General features: G+C 40.0%; 1 long non-coding RNA gene across 2 annotated transcripts in view; it reads right to left on the bottom strand.

Annotated features, from left to right (window-relative positions):
* LOC108447334 overlaps positions 1 to 15,123 on the bottom strand; it is a 32,290-nt gene that overhangs the window by 11,540 nt on the left and 5,627 nt on the right. Inside the window, exons 2-6 of one of the 2 annotated variants that reach the window (XR_001862860.1) lie at positions 13,867 to 13,968; positions 8,350 to 8,668; positions 7,798 to 7,925; positions 679 to 787; positions 432 to 585 (exon numbers count right to left, since the gene is read on the bottom strand). This is a non-coding gene — a long non-coding RNA (uncharacterized LOC108447334). The remainder of the gene's footprint in view (positions 1 to 431; positions 586 to 678; positions 788 to 7,797; positions 7,926 to 8,349; positions 8,669 to 13,866; positions 13,969 to 15,123) is intronic. The other variant, XR_001862861.1, reaches the window with a different exon arrangement.

Genomic DNA, 15,123 nt, shown 5'->3' with positions numbered 1-15,123 from the left:
TTCTGATTACTCTCAGTTTAAAGACAATCAAGCCAAGCTGGAAAAGGTGTGGAGAAGGATGATTAACAGGACCAAGATTTCCCATGTCCAAAACTCTTCAGCTTGAAAATGCACGACTAAAGGGGAGAGAGAATAGGAGACTAAGAGAATAACACTGAGTGACAGAAGCTGGTGAATGAGCATGGCTGTTTCTTAAAACAAACAAACCAACCAACCCCAAAACCAAATTAATTTCCCTGGTTATGTTTTCTGTTTTCAAGCTGGCTACAGCGTAAAATATTAAACCCACAATTCTGAGAAGCCAAATAGTGTTTTGTTTTCTAGGTTATTATTCAGTCCATTATGTTGAAATATTAAATGTGATGAAGGAAAAAAATAATAACTTGACCCAGACAAAAAAAAATAGAGATGGTAATTAGTAAACATCATACCTTGTCATTCCCAGCTCCAGCAAGCTGCCAAATCTCGATGACTCGGGTTTTTGTTCATTGCTGACTTCAGGTTCTAGGCTAACAACACTTGACAAGCTTTGGAAATTTCTCTTCCTTGGTTGTTATCCACAGAAAAGTAAAAATCATCCCAAACCTACAAGAGTCATTGAATGTGAAAGAGAAAAGCTTTTAAGACACAACTAAGTCCAACTGTGAAGTGTCCCTTCTGTGTCACTGCCCAGCCTACCTGACATCAGCTGCTGCTTCAGTCTGAGCCCCCAGCACAAGAAATGGAGCAAGAGCTGTGTGATGGGAGACAGCTGTGCTGAGGCCACTGCTGTGAAATGACTTCTGATCTGCTAGGGAAAAACAGACCAGGAAGACACAGTAACCAGACAAACTGAGGCTTGAGGAAGACTGAAGGAAAAGCAGGATGCCTGCAGGAATCTTTTCCCTAGTGCAGGCTCCAGCTGACTTCCTGTCTGGAAGCCCAATCCTCTGCCTGAAGGCCCATTTATGAGTTATGTTCACAAATGGCAGGAACCTGCTTCATCTTGTGCTGGTGGGACATGGAGGGATGAAAAAACATGGGATAAAGGAGAGAGGGAGCAGGAAGTGGTTACCGGACATGGAAATGGTGTTTTCAGTTACCACTGATTTTAAATGACACAGCTGAACTTCACCTGTGTTCAGGAAAAAAGTATTATTTTCCAATTTCTCTGTCTTGCACATCCTCAAGTTATGACAGTCAAGCTATTTCAGTGCAAAACTGAAAAAGATTTTTTAATTTTAATTTTTAATTTTTTAATTAAGCACCAACATTGTAAAGAATGAAAACCACCCGATGAGGAAGTCACTGACTGAAGAATTGGTAATGGAGTTTTTTGATAGCTGTCCAAGTGAACTGTTATGAATTGATCCTGTAGATTTGGGTTCCCTACAAATCAGCTCACCACAAATGTTATCATTCAGTGCAGCTCAGCTGCTCTTTGCAAACCAATTAAGTATGAATGCTACAAGAAAGGAAATTTGGGTATGAAAACATGATTGCTTCCTGTTGCTTTAAATCACATTGCTTTATATCAGTCCTCATTATTTATTCTTATCTTTTTGCCTTTGACAGAAAGTATCATTGAGGACCTTTTCTTATAATTTCCATGTAAAAACAAAGAGTGCATTTTCCAGAAGATGCTATTATGGATTTTTTTTTTTTAATTTAGAGGCAAAATAAGTACCACGGCAATCAGACACTTGGCATTTAATATGTGATAAAATTTGAGATCTTCAGAGAACTATCAGCCAGATTTCAAGATTTCATTTGAGAAGGGCAGATCCATCTTTTCTTAGCTTTATAAAACTCTGCTAACTCCAGAGATTACCCTGTCCCCTCACGTGAGCTTCTACAGAAGAGCACTGCAGAAAACTTAGAACACATTTTTTCTTGCCATCTCTCAAGATGTCACAGAGCCCTAGACTGGTTTTCTTTCCCATTTTAATATGGTTCACAGAAAATATTGTTATAGACACAAGCTAAAAGCCTGAAACACTACAGGCAACCAGATGCCTAAGAAATGTTTCAGGAGAAAGGGTTTCACCTGCTCCTGAGCCACATCAGTTTTTCCCAGCTTAAAGTAGCTGCTCATCTTCTTAAGTATTCTTGGTGTGCTTGGAAAGAGCTGTCAGCTTCTCTCTCACACACTGTTTTGTTGACTATTTATTGGAAAAAATAGCTCTGGAGGGAACCTCACATGTGTCATTTGTCAGTTCTGTTCGGTTCTTATTTAAAGGCATGACTCATTGAGCTGAGGTATACAGCATAAATAAAAAGCATGTCAGACAGCAAGTGCTAGGTTGGCCTGGTATCCCTTTTTGTCCTCTGTTCCTGTCACTTAAATCCCAAAAATTTTGCTTTCTTCTGACCACCATGCAGCTCTCAACCCTCTGGGAATGAGAAGAGAAAGCCCTAACCTTTTCCAGTACCACAGTCCTTTGGGAATCTGGTATAAATAAGTAGCTATTATTATTATTTCACTGCCCTGTCTCAGACCTCTCACAGGTAGCCCATGGCAGCCAGGCTGAGCCTTCCCTGTCACAGGGGCTGCCCCACGTGAGGGCTGGCACAGTGGCACCACCAGAAAGGATACCTGAAATGTGAATGAGCTCCTAAGAAACACTGCAAAGTAATTAAAACTGTAATACTGTGATGACAGACAAGACAAATACCCCTGAACAAAGAGATTCCTTAATGTTGTCACAGGCTGAGCGTAGTAGCGTCAAAAACTTGCTCTAGTTAGCTGGCATGTGGGAATTACTTTATACTTTTTTATTTTAGGTAGATCCATTCCAGACATGCCTTTTCCAGGTATTAGATTTACTATGCTTAAAACATTTTCAATGAATGCTTCTTTTGGCTGAGCCTGAATTCAAAGTTGCAGTAAGAGCCATTGGGTTCTTCTCTCTGTTGTGAAACAAGATAATACACCTTTGAAAATAGGCCCATGTTGTACAGCTGGGTAAAGGAAATTCCTTCCCACCATGCATCTGCTAGCCCTTATTAAACTACTTAGATTGGCACATCAGGACCACAGTAAATATCTCTCCGTTTTGAAGTCTATCATGGGGTAAACACAAGCACCATCATTTACTAATGAAACTGAGTTCTGGGGCAATAAAGTTTTCATTATAGCAAACAAATGGATACTTATTAACTTTGACTCAAGTTTATGCATTACTCTGATTAAAAAAAAAATTTTTAAATAATTGGTAGGAGGACCAAATCAGCTTTTTTGTGTGTGTGTGTGTTAACCTTGTACACAATGCCTGCCCTTGGAAAATAATTCTCCAGTTTCCTTTCAGCAAACCCATGTAACTGTGTGCCAAAATGGGATTTCATTTGGTCAACCTCGATTACTTAACTGGGTCTTTTCACTGATTTCTACATGCCAAAAATTGCAGCTCAAAGAATATGGTTTGTTTCAAGGAGCTGTGGTAGCAGCCTTTCCCTAAATTAGCAAAGTTATTTCAGTTATCACGTTTGTTATCCCAGAATAATGATTAGGATCTGGTACCATTGCCCATGGTACACAATCTGTACTTATGGCTGGCATATTTTCAGTAAATAGTTTGACAGCTACAGCTATCTAACAATAAATATTCTTCCCAAGACTGAAAACTTCAGTACATGCTTTCTTTCTCTTACAGTTCATGGCTAATTTCTAATACAAGACTGATTGCATTCTCTCTTCAGGTTTTTACATACGGCTCTAGTTGACACAGTGATAGTCCTAATTGATTTTAACAATATTTTCTAACCAGAGCTGGAAATGTCATCCAATTTATTTTATAGGTTTATGGTGAATTTTTTAAATGAAAAAAAATTAGCACTTGGAATCCAGTTTTGAATAGAATTTGCAGTGAAACTACAAGATACAACTCAAGTGGGTGTGTTCCAGGTACCCTACTTTCAAGTGCCATGTAACTATTGCAGCACTGGCTTATCTTTCAAGACCTTTTCCAGTAAAAACATCAGGAACAAATGCATGCACAAGTTTCCAATGCTTTCAAAACTCTAAGTTACCATCCTTTAATTGGGGGATTTGGAGAGACAAGAAGCATTGAGAGGCGCTCCGGCTTAAAAATAACCCACAGCATTTCCATTTCATGTCTCAGAAAGATTTGGCAACAATTGTTGACATGCAATTCAAAGTAACTTTGTTTTCAACTTTCAGGATGCAATTGAGGAAGCAATTGCTTTGGTGGCAAACCTGGCCTAACAAGCTCTTGATTTTGCCTCCTGCGCCCTGCTGCGCAGTTGTCTTGTGGATTCATAGATTTCAACCCTACCACTGAGACAGCAGCCAAAGCACAGAGATTTAAATGAGGATTTAAAATTTTTCAGGAATATGTGGCTGATGCCATTACCTTATGAAATTATGAAATAATTTTTTTAAAGGTTGGGACCAAGATCTTAAACTGGCTTTGGAAGCTGGCAAGGACATCCTGCAGGACTGTGAAGGTAGCAGCAGTATATTTTTGGAAAATAAGTTTTGAAAGAGTCAGGTAAGTTTCTTTGGTTCATGTGGACAACAGATACCATCTTCCTATACACATCCAGTGATACAACTGGAGGTGACCAGTATATGCATGACCACTGCTAGGTCCAAACAATGAGGACTTTTACAAAACCGAAGGATCAGGCTTTTTGAACACCTGTGGTTAGCAATAAATTCAACAGGTAAACAGGAAGTCCAGGAGTCTTCCAATTACAATCAGCAATGCTTCAGTCACACCGGGAAATGAGAAAAACAGCCAAGAATTTGAATTTGCCAACTGCTTCTAACCTCAACATTTGTATACATGCAGATGCTATTTCTGCCAGGAAACTGGGAAAACTTGGTTTTGGTCATGAAACCTTTTTACTTCCATGATAACTTTCCTCCCAAACTTCAAATTATTATTTTTTACTAAGAAAAGGCAGCTCAGAATAAATTATAGAGAAGGTATCTACAGAGCATTCATTTCAAGAGATAATCATTCTCACTTTGCCACCAGCAGAAACTTAATGAAAACAGCAGGTGTTTGGCAATGTCTTACAGACTTCACATAAGCCTGGCCCAGGAGATGTCACCAATCCTGAGAATCACAGTAAGAGTAAAATCCTTGAGGCAATATTCCTTCCTTCTCTAACTTTTCAAACTTTTGAAAACAGCTAACAACAACAACAAAAAGTCAGTAAGAGTGATTTCTGCAGGCATTCCTAGGTTTGTTTTCAGCTGAAATTATTTCCCCAGGAAACAGCACTTATTTGTATGATTCCAATGGCAGCTAGCTGCTGGAACCACTTCTAATTACTATCCTGTTCTTCACTGGAAGGTGTCTTTTCCACAGTGCCCTCATGTTTTTACAGGTGGACCTTATCTAAACTTCTTCCCCTTAAAACTGGTTATGTTTGGCAACAGAAAAGAGACAAGGGGAAATGACTGACCACGTTTAAATCTTTAATCTCTCAGCCCAGTGAAAGGCAGTCCCTGTTTTTGAGCTGCTTAAATAACTTTGCTGCATTCCCTCTGAGAACAGTGTCCTCCCATGCTGGAACCTGAGTGGAACATGAAGAGTCTGCATATAAAAATTGATATAAACACACATTGTCAGGCAGAGAGAAAAGCACGTAGAAAATAAGGTATCCTCAGTGCTTTGGAGACAGTGAGACGAATTAGCACCACCAAGAGAGTTGAAGTCTGAGAACAGAGCAGGGAGAGAGAACAGTACCATGCTTACCATTACCATCCATTTTGGAAGCATTAACTCCACATATTTTCACTTGTCAACACAATCAGTCACAGAGGAGCAAGAATAACCCTTACAGCATTATGTTTGCAAAACTGTAATCAAAGCTTCCAGTTTTCTTCTAGTTTACTGAGTCAAATAAGTTTTGAACTATTAGGCTGGACTTAAGTAGTTTATTTTTCATACTTCTCCCTCAGGGAAACACCTCTCTTACAATGTGCTAATACTTGCATTGACAAACAGGGTTTTTCCTAGACCTGAAATGTCCCAGGACTTTTTTACAAAGTCAGGCTCACTTCTCAGAAGAAGGGCTTCTCTTGAAGTGATTCCCTCTCTGATTCATTTCCTCATTTAAGTCTACGCAGTGGCAGGTTATAAAGCCCTCCTAAAGCTGTTGGTGAGATCACAGTGATCTAACTCACCCAGTGGCTGCGATGGTACAGAAAGGTTGCTGAGCTCAGACACCTGCCCTCTGGCACACCAGTGGGTGAGAACTGTTCCCAAATGGAAATGTGACCACCCATACTTGTGACAACATTTATTTCTGATCCTGTCCATGAAGAGGGCACTGCTCATATTCTAATGCTCTAGGTCAGTGAACACAGGGTGAAGGACAGCAGAGTAAGTACTGTGTGCTGTCACAGAGCTGTGACAAACTGGGGAACTGCTGACTCCTGCAGTGATGCTCACTTCCATAAGCTCACTGCTTTCAGGAAAGGCTCCTTTTCCCTGAAAGAGGCTTTTATTTGAACACTGGGCTCCATTAATTTTGAACTAGGTACCATCCTCCCCACTGCTGAGTTGAAGAATCACTGCTTTTATTTCTGCCTGAGATTTGTAGCTGCTGACAGACTCTTCATGAGATATTTCTTGAAATTTCAGTCATAAGAAGGCATAATCATTTCTGATTTGTTAAAAGCATATATTGCCATGACAACCTAGCATCTCTTTTTCTTTAAAAAAAAGCCAAAACCAAACCAGTAATAAGGTTATCCTGCTTTACATTTATAGCCACCTCTGCGTATTTGAAGTCAATCATCTATAAAGCATTAGGAAATACTTAAATTGCTGGAAATTTTTTTTTTAAATTTTCTTGTTACTGAGCACTTCTACAAAAGTCTGTATCAAAACAACCCTCTGGTGGCAGCAGCAGCTTTGATGGTAACTTTGTGCTGTCACCCACAACTCAAACCAACCTATAAAAAGGAGTGACCCCTCTCCAAGAGGCACACTAGGAGATTATGTTGGCATTCAACAGCTTCTTCATGTGCAAGGGCAGGTGTCATTTTCTTTCAGGAAGGATTTAGAGAAGTTGAGTGGCAATAAACTATGAAAACATTCTGCACTCTCAGTTCTTAGATAGAAATGCATCAACATTTGCTTCGCCCTATTTGGTACAACTAAACGCTTCCTTGGCTTAGGGACTTCATAGCAGCACCAGGATCCAGACAGTAATGCTGCCTGGGGAGGACACTCCCTTTCCAGCTCAGAGAGCCTGCAATACCCACACCTCACCTTCTCTTGGACATGTTTTTTAATAAGCACCACAGGGGCTTTTATAGACATGACTTAGAGGCCATCTTATCTAATTAGTAAGGCAGGGGTTCACCAATACGTTTACTTCCAGCTACAAGTTTCCAAAAAACACAGGAGGACTTCAACACGTTTCAACACATGCTGCAGATCATAACAACACCCCTGCTTTGTCTCGACAGCAATCACAGAAAAAAAAATACTGGAGACAGTCCAAGATTTCCAGCTGGTCAGATACTGCTTTGCAATTAGTTTCAAGGTCTTGAACAGCATTTTTATCCCCAGAAAGGACGCATAAGATCAAGTCCAATCCCTAACCCAGGCTACCACTAAACCATGTCCCTACATGGCACATCCACACATCTTTTAAATACCTCCAGGGGTGGTGACTCCATCACTTCCCTGAACAGCCTGTGCCAGGGCTTGACAACCCTTTGGGTGAAGAAATTTCTTCTAATATCCAACCTGAACCTCCCCACATGCAACTTGAGGCCATTTCCTCTTGTCCTGTGTCACTTGTTACCTGGGAGAAGGGACCGACCCCCACCTGGCTACAAGCTCCTTTGAGGCAGTTGTGGACAACGATTAGGTACCCCCAAGCCTCCTCTTCTCCAGATTAAACACCCCCAGTTTCTTCAGCTGCTCTTCAGACCCTTCACTAGCTCCATTGCTCTCCTTTGGATGCAGAGAAAAGGACCAAAAGTAAAGGAAATGGGAAAGAAAGAGTTACTCTGAGTCATTCATCTCTGTCGCAATTGTCGAAAAAAATGAAAGTTTCCAGTAAATTTAAGGGGGGGGGGGGAGAATCACTTGTTCCTTAAATTGAAAGATTAGTTAAGAATTTTATTTCATTTAAAAGTTCTTTACGAGGGAATGTTAGCTCTGCTCTTGGAGGCCATTATTCTTACAGCTTAGAATTACATCTTGCTGATGGGCGTTCAATACAACCCACCTACTCCCTTGGTTCTTCTTAAAATTCAACTGCAGTTATTCATGTTCCCATAAAGGAGAGGTACAGAATTATCAAGATATACAAAAGAATTACCAGCCACTAAAAATAATTAGATCCACCATCAAATGCAGCTTCAGAAAAGCTTACCGATTCTTAATTGCTCTCCTCCACAAGTGGCCGCCTGCATTGTACAGCTCGCACTCATTAGCCAGTGGCATTTCTGTCACCTCATGGGGCGCCATCGTGTGAGCAGCACAGCGCCGGCTCCTCAAAACTGCGGCAGCTCCAGCCGAGGTGTGGACTGAGCCCTTCACTGGGATTATCCAAGGCAATTGGCTTTGAGTGCTCAGCCACCACATCGTGGGAGGGACGGCTCCCAGGCAGTGCAGCAGCAGCACCACCCTCTGCAGAGACCACAGGGGGCTGGAGGCTCCATAGGTGGGCTCCAGGCTGTGGAGAAGTGTCCCTGGAGAAAGATAAGGGCATAAACTGCCTTTGGAAAAAGACGGTGTTCTTTTCATTTTTTTTCCTGTTCCACTTTTCTAGTCGTATCCTCTCACAAAATCCAAGGGAAAAAAATCAACTCCCCTCTAATTTCCCTCGGACTCACCTACACAAAGCCCAGAGAATTTAATCTGAAGTGCTTCGGCTATCAGGAGGCTCCTGTTTCCCAGACAGGGACAAGACAATTACTCCTGAGGTGGCAATAGTAGCAGAGAAGTGATTGAGTGACATAAGCCCTGACAGTTCCAGCAGGAGAGCAACTTCCCAGGCTTCAGAGAAAGGTGGAAATCTGACAGATCCCTGTGGGGAAAATTCACTTCCAGCTCATCTCAAAGATGATGCTCAAAGCATATACATGGAGGCAAAAATGTCAGGGAAACACCAGAAAAAGAACCCTTTGTACCACCTCAAAGGTCTGTCCCCCTGGAGTCTTGTGCCTCACCTCCAGCTAAGTTCAGCCCCAGTGTGTCAGAGGAAGGCAGAAAAATGGATTCTGTACCACTCACGGCTGAGGAATGAAGTATTCCTGGCCATGACAGGAGAGCCACCACAAGAATTTATCTTAATACAGACCCACAGTGACTAAATGGAAAGCAAGGGAAGCAACTCCAATTACCTCATGTAATCACAATTTGAAAACGCTGAACATAAGAGCTTAATTCAAATAATGAATTCCAGTTTTAGCTTGCATCTGCGTTTTTTAGCAGTTTGTTGTTTCCAATTTTCTCAGAAACCATTGGAATTTGCAAGTAAAACAGGAGCATAGACACTATTGAAACCAGTGCTACTGTTCTCAAAACAAGAGGGCAGCTTTACATATACACATGTTAAAATACCAGCCATGGAGCTCAACACATATTTATTGCATGGTCAGGTGATATGTTGTTTAAAAAGTGCAGGTTATGTTCCAATTCCCATTGAAATAATACTACCATAGCATTTAATATTTACTAATTAAACCAACACTACTTTATGACTGTTCTGCAGAGTTCCTCAGGAGCATCACAAGCACGCACAAGTCCCTCAAGGTAGCATTTTCTATTTTCCTTGTCACGCTCAGAACCTGCCTTTTCCTGGGCAGGCACAGGTGTGCCCTGTACAGGGGGCTACTTACACGATTCCCTGGCAACGTCTTCTTTAAATTTCCTTCCTTGCTCTTGCTTCTAAATGAGCACAGGCTTTGTGCACACTCACTCCCAGACTTCAGCAGCTACAAGGTCACCCAGATTATCTTCTTTTCCTTTACTGGGGGCTGAGGTAATTCAGTTACCTCGGGTTCACCTTCAGCCATGAACACATGCAGTGTGTAACACACACCCTCTGCTCCCTCAATTTACATCCATAGTACACGGTCTCTACTTCTAAGAAGACATCTCAGAGATGTCTTGCATTCTAAAAAATGGTTTATAGATTTTTAAGCTTTCCATACTTTAAAACAGACCTCCATCCATACTCCATGTAAACAACCCATGCATATCCTGCTTGCATATAAACTAGGAATTCCACTGAATTCTCAGGGAAACTAACAGAAAAGCAATTGTTCAAATTTACATTACATTTAACTTGAAAGTGCTTACTTCTGGTTTTTGCTAGGATGAATTTCCTCATATCATTACTTTTAAGAATGCAAATGATGTTTCTTTACTGCTGATCATCTTTATTTTTCTTTATAGCAATAAAACATTAAATATTCACACACCTACGGTTTCTGAAACTTCTCTGCCTTTGGAATCTACATAAAAAAACTCAACCTCTACTCTTTTTAAAAGAACATCCTGTTTGTAAAACATAACCAGTTCCCAGGCCTCGAAAGCAGCATCCCTTTCCACAGGCCGATGGATGAGAACCATAACAACACACGATGCCCATGAGTTGCTTGGCTTCAGCAAAGACAACACCACACACATCACACCAGCCTCTGGTCAGAGTCAACCAAACAGGCTCAACTCCTGTTCCTGGGCAACTTTGGAAATTAAAGGCTTGGGTGAAAGTCTTCTCTTTTCATCTGCTGGGCTAAATCAGTGTTTTCACTGGCTCTGGCTGGCCGAATTTATTTATTGGTACATTTGTCTTGGCACTGCCGGGCAGCAATTGCAAATCTAATTATTGCTAAAGTGGCTCTTGGGGATTATGCACAGGTGTTTTGCTTAATATTAAATCTAAATAAAAACCTCACTAGCAGGGACCTGTTCATAACAATTTGTGACATGAATACTCTCAAGGAGAAAAGGCACAGCTTTCAGCCCCCTCTCCCCTCCAGTCCCTTGTTATTTAATTCTTCAGGCAGTAGCACTGTGCAAATCAGCAATCATCATCACACCATTTCCAGGTAACAGTTTTCAGAGTTGCCAAGCAAGCGTGCTCAAGTGGGGCTTTCCCTCCCTAGCACTGCTGACAGCAAAAACCCAATTGATTTGTGAAGCTTTATCTCAATGGGACAGCTTTGCTCATTTTCCTCAAGCCGTGTTCTCAGTAACATCTATATAGTCCCACAGATGCAACTGTCAAGAATAATAAATAATTCCATTCAAAAAGCCTGAGAAGGAATTGAAAATAAGCCAAAATGCTTAAAAAGCAATTTAAAATGTGTTTGCTACTCTATGAGGCACACCTTTTTTTCTAAAAATACATAAATACACAAATACAACAGAAATTGCCCTTTTAAAAATAGTGTAGTGTTTCTAAGTAACACCACCAGCATAAAAGTCTTGTAGTCTTGAAACAAACAAATAAAAAGAAGTGCTGGAGTCTTCAGAGCTTGACTCCAAAACTGTGATGCAAAGAGCACAGCTGTGACCAATAAAAATATACTCTAGAAGGTGTTAACACTCACTGTTCTTCATCCCGTGCTTCAAGATTTGATATTAAATCTCTGTATAGGTTAGAGGGGTCTTAAATGAATGATTAGCTCATTTATTAGCAGCTGTGCTTCTCTAGCTTTCACAGTAATTTATATGACCTGATCAGAAAGTTATGCTCAGAGAGTTTTTTAATTTTCAAGCTTTTGCTATTTCAGGGGAATACGAATGCAGAAGACAGGAGAAGAATAAAAATATGTAAGTTTCTTTTGCTGACTTTAATGAGGCTTTTGCTTAAATTTTAGCTTCTTCAGAGACCTGGCCGTCTTTTACATATTTTTAATCAGACAGTGATACTCCCCTTCTAGCCCCATTCCTGATTGCTTTGCCAGAGGAACAAGAATAACCCTCCAAAGAGCCTCCTGTTGCTGCCTTCTACAAGGTAATGAAAAGAAATGCCCATAACAGGTTTTGCCACTTTTTCAGTCTAACAAGGAAGAAAAGCAAATTTCAAACAATTTGGCCAGTGATCAGCCATCTTCCACAGGTTTTTGACTGATTCAATCACATTCATTCAACTAAAATCTAAGGTTTACAAGCTTTTTTCCATCATGAAACAGTTCTTTAGTCTTTCCCTTAAATAAAATAAACTTGACCAATAATTCGCAAAGGTGGCAATTTCATTTTTTAGCCAGTGAACAGGCACGAGAGACATATACTTCAGTCTGTAGATGAATTTATTATCAAGAAAAGAAGGTGTCTATTCCTTCTTTCATGAAATGAGCTTCTCCTGAAATAAGTACCAACCCAAATCCTTTAGATATTTTTGTTCTAGAACAGTATTTAAAATCTAAAATCAGTGAGGGGCGGGGGAGGAACTTCAACTGTACCATGTCATGACTTAGTTTGGATTCTCAATACACTCGGAATGTAAAAAAAATTTGAAATATCTGTTTTAGAAAGAGAAAAATGGAGAAACAAGATACTGAGAGCGTCCTGTAAATACCACTGGCACTTAAGCCATCTATTTTTAGGGATGGCTGCAATTGATTTAGCTGGGTTTTTTTAATAATGAATCAACAAAACAATGAGTAAGGAATAAGAGTACAGATTAGAATAGCAGTTATAAGAGACAGTATGTTTTCCATGATGATAAAAGCTACAGAAATGCCTTATTTTAGCTCTTGTTGATTAATTATCAAGTAGGACATTCTAATACCGTTAGAAAATTGCTACATTTATCATAATTCTTTCAGTAGTGTCAGTCACATTTGTACTGTTATTGAACCATAGGTATTTCTGTTTCATTACTGTGGCTAGAAAAATGTGTGTGGGCTAAAACTATAGTTAACTAGAGGAGAAACTGTGTTTCAGCATAGAAAATCATCTTACTAGTAATACTTTCTTCCTCAGATTTGTGTGCATAATACTGAGTTTCAACATCAAATGGAAAATACTTGGAGAAAATACAGTGATTAGCCTGAAAGCATAACTGGCAGTACAAACCCACTGAGAAGATCACAATTTTTTTCCCAGAAAAATGTGCAAAGTCAACAAATTTGTGATTCTAGCCGGGGCAGGAGGTAATGGTCATTTGGGTTTTTTGAATGCTTAAAGAAGGTATAATCAGACTTGTTCTAAATCTTCTGGGGGAAACTGGAAATCAGTTCAATGTCCCATCTCAAAAAAAAATGTACCCAGAAAAAGGACTGCTGACAAGTCCAGGTGCTTATTTGAAATTACTCAATTGCCTCAGTTTGTAATGTTTGAGTAGAGGCTTCTTGACAGTTTCACATTCATGATTTCAGAGCCTTTCACTTCTGTTCTAAGAGTATCTGGAAGAATAGTCTTTCACAATACTTCACTCTATCCACTTTGTCCAGCTCTGATAACAGCAGATTGGTAGACAGAGGAAGCAATTTTCTGCACATTATAGAACTTCAGAAGAAATTTAAACAAAATTTCACTCTAAAAATGAGTAGAAAATTCAAATTGTGCCTGGAGTGAAAGACTCATTTATAAAGTCAGCTAGCTTGGTTCTCAAGCTAGAGTCTCACACTCTTCCTGAACCATTTCCTTTGTAAAAGCCTCACCTTTTTAAGAAACAGATTTTAAATGAGCTTCTCTGAGTACCAAAAAGGGGGATGTTAGTCAGTCTCCAGGAGGAACCATAAAAGAAAACCTGAAAGCATTCTACAGAGCACTGGGAGAGAAGGACATCTCATGTACTGCTTAGAGCCATGGCATTGCCAGGAGAATGAATGAACTTCACACAAGTCTAAGGAAACACAACTAGACAAGGTAAGTCAAAAGCATGAGAGTGAACATGGAAGGTGTCCTCACATGAGGAGATTCAACTCACCTTCTGACGTGATTTCATCAGGTATTTAAAGATTAAGGTTTTACTTCAGGGCAACTGAGGGTGGTTTTGGCATCAAGAACTTTGAGCAACTTTACCACTGACCTGCAGAAGAAAGACAAAGTGCATCTTTTAATCATCAGCTTATCCCTATCCCTGGATAGCTGACCTGCTCACCTACTCCAAACCATTTATATTTAATTATGGAGGACTCCTGGTCCAAACCAATTTAGGATTAAAAAACAAGCCAATGTGACGTAGTGTACTCCACATAAGCAATGCAGAAATACTCCTTACCTTTGGGCCAACTGCAGAGTGAAAGGCAGCCTGAATTTCCCATATCCCTCCCACTAAGCTCTGAAGCCCATATTCCTGTGGCTCTGCTTTTAAAATCCTGTTTCTTTGTATTTTTATGAATTTAGAATGCGGGTAGCTATCAAAATATGAAAAATATTTTCTTCTTTACCACATAAAGTAGATCAAAAGAGCAAAACATTAGCAACTCATTCAAGTATTTCAGTGAACAGCTCATCCAACAATGATTTTTATGCATTTTATAGCCTCCTATAAATTCTCAATATAAAATCTGATTGACAGTTCTTACAGAGACTTTAAAGAGGTCAGAGTTTTTACTGAAAAATTAGAAATATTGTTCAGTTCATATAAAAAGGTAACAAAAGAAAATCTCTAATAGCAAAAGCCTGAAGAACCAGACACTTTATCAATTAAATGGAAAGCACAGCCTAACAGATTCATTTATTCCAGGAAATAGTCATGTTGAGTTTATCTTACTGCCAGAAAGAACCTTTCAAAAGGTACTCACGTAACAAAAGAGTAAATGCAGCTTGCCAAATAATTAGGTAGGTACAGAGGAAATAGCCAGCATTTTTGGAAGTCATAAAAATTGAAAACCAGCAGTAGCCATTACACTTGATTTAAGGGAGCTTCAGCTCTCTGGGAACACACAGCCTTCATGCCTGAAGCAGACTTGCAAGCACACACCAGCACAGAGCAGCAGGATGCGAACTCCACCACAGCCTGGTTAGATTTTACTTCTCAAATAAGTTTTTAATAACTCACTGACTTCATTTCATTTCGATTTATGAGATGAATGAGAAAGGCCATTTGAGATGCATGGTTGCTGACATCACAAGCAACTCAGCAATTGTAGATTCTTCATTTGTAAGGAGATCAAACTGCCAAATGCAAGGAGGTGGAGAAAGCAGCAGACTGGGGGGGGGGGGGGGGAAAAAGAGGTGG

The sequence above is a fragment of the Corvus brachyrhynchos genome, unplaced genomic scaffold, assembly GCF_000691975.1.
Source record: "Corvus brachyrhynchos isolate BGI_N302 unplaced genomic scaffold, ASM69197v1 scaffold105, whole genome shotgun sequence".
Lineage (NCBI taxonomy): Eukaryota > Metazoa > Chordata > Aves > Passeriformes > Corvidae > Corvus > Corvus brachyrhynchos.
Note: the sequence above shows the minus strand (reverse complement) of the source record. Positions and strands in the feature narration are given on the sequence as shown.